Source organism: Triticum aestivum, chromosome 1B (genome assembly GCF_018294505.1).
Source record: "Triticum aestivum cultivar Chinese Spring chromosome 1B, IWGSC CS RefSeq v2.1, whole genome shotgun sequence".
In the NCBI taxonomy this organism is placed as follows: Eukaryota; Viridiplantae; Streptophyta; class Magnoliopsida; order Poales; family Poaceae; genus Triticum; species Triticum aestivum.
In genome coordinates this window covers 666,451,741-666,459,289 of record NC_057795.1, presented here as the reverse complement: position 1 = coordinate 666,459,289, position 7,549 = coordinate 666,451,741, and positions in this window count along the sequence as shown.

The following is a 7,549-nucleotide window of genomic DNA, read 5'->3' as shown; positions in this document are numbered from 1 at the left end:
GATCGAGATCGAGTGTCCATGAAATTTAAAAATATTCATGATAGTTCAGAAAGTGCCCATGAAATACAATCGAGAAATGAAGACTACGATTTAAATACAATCGATCTTAGCTAGCTATCTGTTCACAATCTTCTTGCCCTTCTTTTTCGCAAATGGAGTTCTTCTGTGGAACGGGTGTCCTTTAGGTAGGGTGGTCCTGCTTCTTCTTGTGGTGTATGCTGCTACTTCATCATCGTCGTCATGTTCGATCCTCGGGTCGCCGTACTTGTCGAAGTCTTGCTCATTGGCTACTCCATCCATTCCGATGATCTTCCTTTTGCCTCTCCTCACGACAACACGACAGGGCTTTGACGGGTCGGTAATGAAGAAGCATTGGTCAACTTGGGAAGCCAGTACCCGTGGCTCATTTTTCGCGGTGACGTTTGCGCCCGCGGTCTTGGATTTGGCTTCGGGTATAACCATGGTGGTGAAATACCGGTCTTCTTTTAGGACACTCTTCGCCCATCTGACACGGAACATCGGGACCTTCTCTCCAGCGTAGCTCAGCTCCCAGATCTCCTCGATCCTTCCGTAGTATCTGTCCTTGTCATTACCGGTGTAGGATTCCATTGTTACCCCGGAGTTCTGATAACCATCGCTCTTCATGTCCTTGGCCTCGATGTAGAATGTGTAGCCGTTGATATCGTACGCCTCATAGGTCATCAGGTTGTGCTCGGCGCCCTGTGACAAGGCGAATATGAGTTGTTCTTCCGCGGAAGAATCCTCATGTAAAGGGTACGATAGAAGCTTCTGCTTGAACCAACGCGTGAAACATGAGTTGTGCTCTTTGATTATATCTCCGTCCGTCCTCTGTTGGCCTCGGTCATTGTACGTCTTCTTAATAAAGGTTTTGTGCTCTACCACCCAAGGATCGACCACATCTATGTGTTGTAGCGCGACTAGGTTTTCTCTTTCAAAGTCGGCGAGTCGACCCTCTAAGTCGACATGCATTTCGCGGCGACCCTCACGGTGACCCCATCCAGCGAGCCTGCCGAGGTGCCTGTTGACGGGCAAACCAACGGGGTTCTCAATGTCTAGATAATTCGTGCAGTAGGAGATGCACTCTTCGGTCAGAAAGCCCCTGGCTATACTTCCCTCTGGACGTGACATGTTGCGAACGTATCCTTTGATGACACCATTCATCCTTTCGAACGGCATCATGCTGTGCAGGAACGTCGGCCCAAGTTGGATGATATCCTCCACTATATGGACCAGCAGATGCACCATAACGTCGAAGAATGCGGGCGGGAAGTACATCTCAAGCTCGCATAGTATCACCACGATCTCTTCCTGTAGCCTTCTGAGTTGCCTCACTCCAATCGACTCCCGAGAGATGACGTCGAAAAAGTTGCATAGGCCAAATAGCGTTTCACGGACGTGCGCGTCCATGATCCCACGGATTGCAACTGGAAGTATCTGCGTCATCAGCACGTGACAGTCGTGAGACTTCATCCCATTGAACTTCTGCTTCGCTGGGTCTAGGTATCTGCTTATCTTCCCCGCGTAACTGTAAGGAAGTTTTACTCCTAGGAGGCAGGTGAAAAACTGCTCGATCTCCTCCTGACTTAGAGTGAAGCACGCGGGAGGGTAGTCATTTCCGGTCTTCTTGGCCTTTTTTCCTTTGCGACGACTTACTGTGTCCTGCTTCGCCTCATCATCATCATCATCATCATCATCATCATCATCATCATCATTAGCGTGAAGCTCCTGCCTGATGCCCATTGATTTCAAGTCTGCCCTTGCTTTCGGCCCATCTTTGGTCCTCTCTGGCATGTTGAGCAGGGTACCAAGCAGACTCTCGCACACGTTCTTCGTGATATGCATGACATCAAGGCTGTGAGGCACACGGTGGATCTTCCAGTACGGCAAGTCCCAGAAAACAGACCTCATTTTCCATACCTTCAGCAGCGGCTCTGGCGCCTTTCGCTTCTTTCCCGGCTCTGGCGCTTTTTGCTTCTTTCCCGGCAGTGGGCAGTCTTTCCAATTTTTCAACAGCTTGTCTATTTCCTCGCTGCTCCTCGTACACGGGCATTTTCGGGGTTCGGTTTCACCATCGAACAGATCCTTGCGTTTCCTCCACGGGTCATCATCGCGAAGCCACCTTTGATGTCCCATGAACACGGTTTTCGAAGACCCGGGATCTCTATCTAGCTGGCGATACGTTGTGTCATCCATGCACCTTACGCATCCAGAAAATCCGTGGACTACCTGCCCCGCGAGATATCCGTAACCGAGATAGTCGTGCACCGTCGTGAGCAGTACGGCTCTCATAGGGAAATATTCTTTCTCTGCGGCGTCCCACGTATTGGCTGGCATTTTCCACAGCGTGTCAGGCTCCTCTTTCAGCAGCCCCAGATACAGATTGATGTCGTTCCCTGGTTGTTTCGCCCTTCAATTAGCATACTCATGTGAATGTACTTCCTCTTCATGCACAACCAGGGGGGAAGGTTGTACATCCACACAAACACAGGCCAGGTGCTATGTGCGCTTCTCTGGCTGCCAAACGGATAGACTCCATCGGTGCTCGCGCCCAGCACGATGTTCCTTGGATCCTTCCCAAATTCTGGGTCTTCGAAGTTCAACACTTGCCACTGGCTCGCATCCTTAGGGTGACTCAGCATCTTGTCTTTTTTATCTATCTCCGGATCATTTGCGTCATCTTCTCGCTTCTTCTCCTCCCTATCCGCGTGCCAACGCAGGAGCTTTGCTACCTTAGGGTCCGCGAAACACCGCTGCAGACGAGCAGTGATCGGAAAGTACCACACCACTTTTCGAGGAGCTTTCTTCCTCTTCTTGTATCGAGTGACGCCGCAAACCGGACATATGGTAGACTCCGCGTGCTCGTCCCGATAAATGATGCAATTGTTCATGCACACATGGTATTTCACATGCGATAAATCCAGAGGACACACGATTTTCTTAGCCTCCTCCAAACTGGTCGGGCACTTGTTCCCCTTGGGAAGACATTCGTGCCAGAATGACATGTTCTCGTCGAAGCATGCGTCGGTCATTTTGTGTTTCACCTTCATCTCCAGAGCCATGAGCGTTACTTTCAGGCGGGTATCCTCGGGCCTGCATCCTTCATACAATGGAGTAACCACGTCTAACTCAAGTTGATCCATCTTGGCTTTCTCTCGGGCGGCAGCTCTTGCGTTATCCGTCTGCTTGAGAAGCAGCTCTTGAATATGAGGGTCCTGCACCCAGCCCATCGATGGTCCAGCGTCGTCTGCTCCGCCGCCATCATCGTCTTCATGATCATGCCCGTCGTCTGCTCCGGCATCTTCCTCATCATCATGTCCTGCATCTTCTACATGATGACTGTGTACAGCATCACCGTCGTGATCATCTCCTGGGGATTCTTCGTCTTCTCGCCCGCCCGAGCCGCGGTGGTTGTCTTGCTGCCCTTCCTCATTTCTTGCCCGGCCCCCATGGACGACTTCATAGTCATCTTCATCACCTTGCCACCGATAGCCATCCATGAAACCACGCAAGAGCAGGTGGTCCCGCACCTTCCGCAATAAGGCTCTTCAGCTTGCATCTTCGACATGGACATCCTATCTCCGTCTCGTTCTTTTGAAGCATCTCGGCCTTCGCGGACCTCAAAAACCTATTTTCACGATGCCTTCGGTCATCGTGCGGACCATGGTCGCCTGCGGGGTAGAGAAAAACGATATTTTAGAACCAAGAAAATATTTGGCATGACTTTCCCTAAAAATAGGACCAAAAAGAATGCTTAATGCCAAAATTCTCGCCGAAATGGAAATGAATCAACATTCCGGCAAAATATTGGCAACTATCGCATTTCAAATACCGGTACACCTCCAAACACAAACACATATGCAACACCACAAACATATGAAACACCACGAACATACATAGATCTAGCTAGGCCATAAAAAGTGCATGTGCACATTGTTGTAGGGAGAACAACATAAATATAGCTTCCCCCCTTACTTACCTATCAAAACAAGGTAATTTAACCATTTAATTTGAATGAATCTATGGTGGCAATGAGGTGAAAAAGAGGAGGCACCCGAGACAAGGAGGAGGTGGAGAGAATGAAGTGGGGAGAAAGTGAGTGTGGGTAGGGGAGAGGCTGTCCAAAATATCTTGTTGCTGCCCACTTACTAATGGCGCACCAACTCTAAGTGCGCCATTAGTAATCCGCGTTACTAATGGCGCACCTTCTGGTGGTGCGCCATTAGTAGTTTTGCAAAAAAAAAATACTAATGGCGCACTGCTCCACAGTGCGCCATTACTAGTTTAAACTAGTAATGGCGCACGGCGGAGCAGTGCGCCATTAGTAGTTTTGCAAAAAAAAGGAATAAAAAATATAATAAAAAAACAACATTAGTGTCGCACTTTCCGACAGGTGCGCCATTACTAGTTACAACTAGTAATGGAGCACTAAGTCTGGATGCGCCATTAGTATGTTTGGACAGGCGCACTAGTTCAAAAAAAATTTGATACTAATGGTGCACCGCTTGTCTGGTGCGCCATTAGTGTCAATCCCATCTATAGCCCTTTTCTAGTAGTGGTTGGGCCAGGCCCATGTAGCTAGAGAAAATTCACAGAAAAAATATACAGTAAAAAGGCTGAATTAATGGGCTCGGCCCATGTAAAACGCCGAATCGGACCGGGCTGATTCTTGTGCCACATCAGCTTGCCACGCTGGATGCCTACGTAGCCTGAGGAGGTTTCTAGTGACGAAAAATTTGGTCGTGGAACCAACGACCTTTTACATATCACAAAGAAGGTCACTAATTTCAGTTTACGACCGCCAGCTTTTGACCTTCTGTTTATGGTCACAAAAAGGTCGCAAATAAAAAACTATGATCTTTCAGCGGCCAATAGTGAGGGTCACAAGTTGACATATTTCTTGTAGTGTCCCATATAAATTGTACCTTTTGTCATTTCCTCACATATAATATGACTTCACTCTTCGAAATGCAGAAGCTTAGTAAAAGGTGGTGAGAGGAGTCTGCCACGGTCGCCGAGTGCCATCATTGGGGGTCTTCGTAGGTTAAATTATCCTGGACTGGTCACTTTGCCGAACGGTATCATTGAGCCAGCTTGGTCATGGGATCACTACAAACTTGCACCGGATTTCCTGGATATGCGTCAGAGGGTTTTCTATAACAGAGCCATGCGTGTGGTCCACGATTTCTGGGTAAGTCCTTTCAAACACCTAAATGTCAATACCAAAAGGTTTAAATTTGCCATAGTCATGATTTTACCCTTCTCACATGTATGCATGTTTGTAGGATTTCTATACATGTGTTGAGGGTCAGAAGGATCGTGCAAATGTGGTGGTTGACAATATTGCCAAGAAACTAATCCACGACATGCACTATGAGGAGCGCGTCTGGTTAGTGGTCAAGTATCACGCGGACTATCTCAACCATAGGACTTCCAAACAGGAGGCTCGAGGGACGCATCTTTCACGGGACAATTACTTCAAGGCAAGTGATGATGGATGCTTGTTATTCCCTACATTACGGCAAAATTAGAATCCTTACTAAGATGTATTTGTTTAATTTATAGGTGATTCCTCGGTGGTGCGCTGACAAACGTCCGTGCTGGGAGAAGATCGTCGAAAGGTGGACAGATCCAGGGTGGCAGGATGAACACAAAGTAATATCTGAACGGCGTAAGTTGATGGGGGGTCTAGGACACCGTCAAGGCAACCTCACCATCCCAGGTGTCGTCTCAAAACATGTAGGCAACCACATTCTTTTCTTTTCATCATGTTCTCTTTCATTTGTGAGCATTCCCTTGATTGTTTGGATCACTTTCTTTTGTAGAAAGAAGACACTGGCAAGGATATCACTTACTTCAAGGCATGGACCATCAAACGTACGAAAGACGACAAGGACAAGGACCCTCTCCACCCGGAGATGGACTGGATCAGCTCTAAAGCCTGGTCAGATGGAGAGAACTACACCAAAAAATTGAAGGAGACATACGGGCCTGACGTTTATCCTCACGTGCTACCGTTTGACCCTCTTGTGGCCATTGCCGTGGCAGGCGGTAGACCGAATGGCCAGATGGTGGTTCACCTCGATTCTGTCATAACGTCCTCCCTTCCGAGAGTCAACACGCTTCGTGCTATGAGTACTGTCTCTACTCCTACCGTAGAGCGTCACGTACCACATTCCGTGAGCATTATTGAGGATATTCAGTTCAGTGCTTATTCATTGATCCTTCATGGTCCTTCTTCATTGATCCTTCATGGTCCTTCTTCATTGATCCTTCTTCATTATTGAGGATATTTGCATTTCAACATGAATGACATTTGCATTGCCATATTGTAGACTCGACTGATTGACACCGAGAAAGAACAAGATGAAAACTGGGCCAAGCTGAAGGCACAAGATGATCTAGTGAAGTCTTTACAACATATGGTGGCCAATCTTTATTCCATGCAAGGCCAACCAATGCATGAGATGCCACCGACTCCAGAGTGGAACATTGTGAGTTTCGTTCAAACTATTTCTATCACCATTTTCGGCGTTACCATATGCATTCATCTCACTATTGGGTCAATCCATCATAGCTCAACCCATCACAAAGGTTGAACAATGTTCCGGTAGTTCCACCTCAAGTTGGTGGAGTTGGGGCAGCAAAGGGAATGATGCCTTCTAATGTTGATGTTATAACTCCGGTTGATGGAGTTGGGGCAGCAAACGGAATGATGCCTTCTAATGTTGATGTTATCACTCCGCTCTCCAAAATCGCGTGAACTTCATGTTATGTTATGTTTGAAACTGTTCCTTGTATGTTGAGAACTCTTGCATCTTGAGACTTGTAAACTTGTGGTCTATTGCTTTTATGCACTATTGCTTTTATGTGGAATGTTTTTCAGAATCAATCATTGCTTCTTTTGTTCAATGATGCCTATATGTGACATGTTCTATGTGTGATGAACTATATGCTGCTGTTGTATATGTTTCGCTGCAGGAAAGAAACAAAAACAAGGAAAAAAAGCTCCTGGGCACACCATTGCCGAGGGCGGCTCTCGGCAATGACTGTCAAACTGGACCAGAATGCACCCTTTACCGAGAGGCCTCTCGGTAAACGTATACCAAACAGTATAACCTGACACCTTACCGAGAGGCCTCTCGGTAAAGGATAATAACCTGTAGCCCTACTGGCAACTTTACCGAGAGGCCTCTCGGTAAAGGAAAAAGGATTGCCGACGGTGGCTCTCGACAAAGAATTTTCACGGCTTTTAGGAGAAGTGACGTGGTCCTCCCCTATTGGCTGAGTTTGCCGAGAGTCACGCTCGGCAAAGATAGCGTTTGCCGAGCGTGGCACTCGGCAAAGATGGCTCTCGGCCTGTTCGCCTGGTTCCACATGTCAGGAGCTAACACGTGTCAGCCACCTACTGGGTGGCTTTGCCGAGAGCAACTCTCGGCAAAGTTGGCCCTCGGCCTGTTCGCCTGGCCCCACATGTCAGGAGCTGACACGTGTCAGCCACCTACTAGGTGGATTTGCCGAGAGCAGCTCT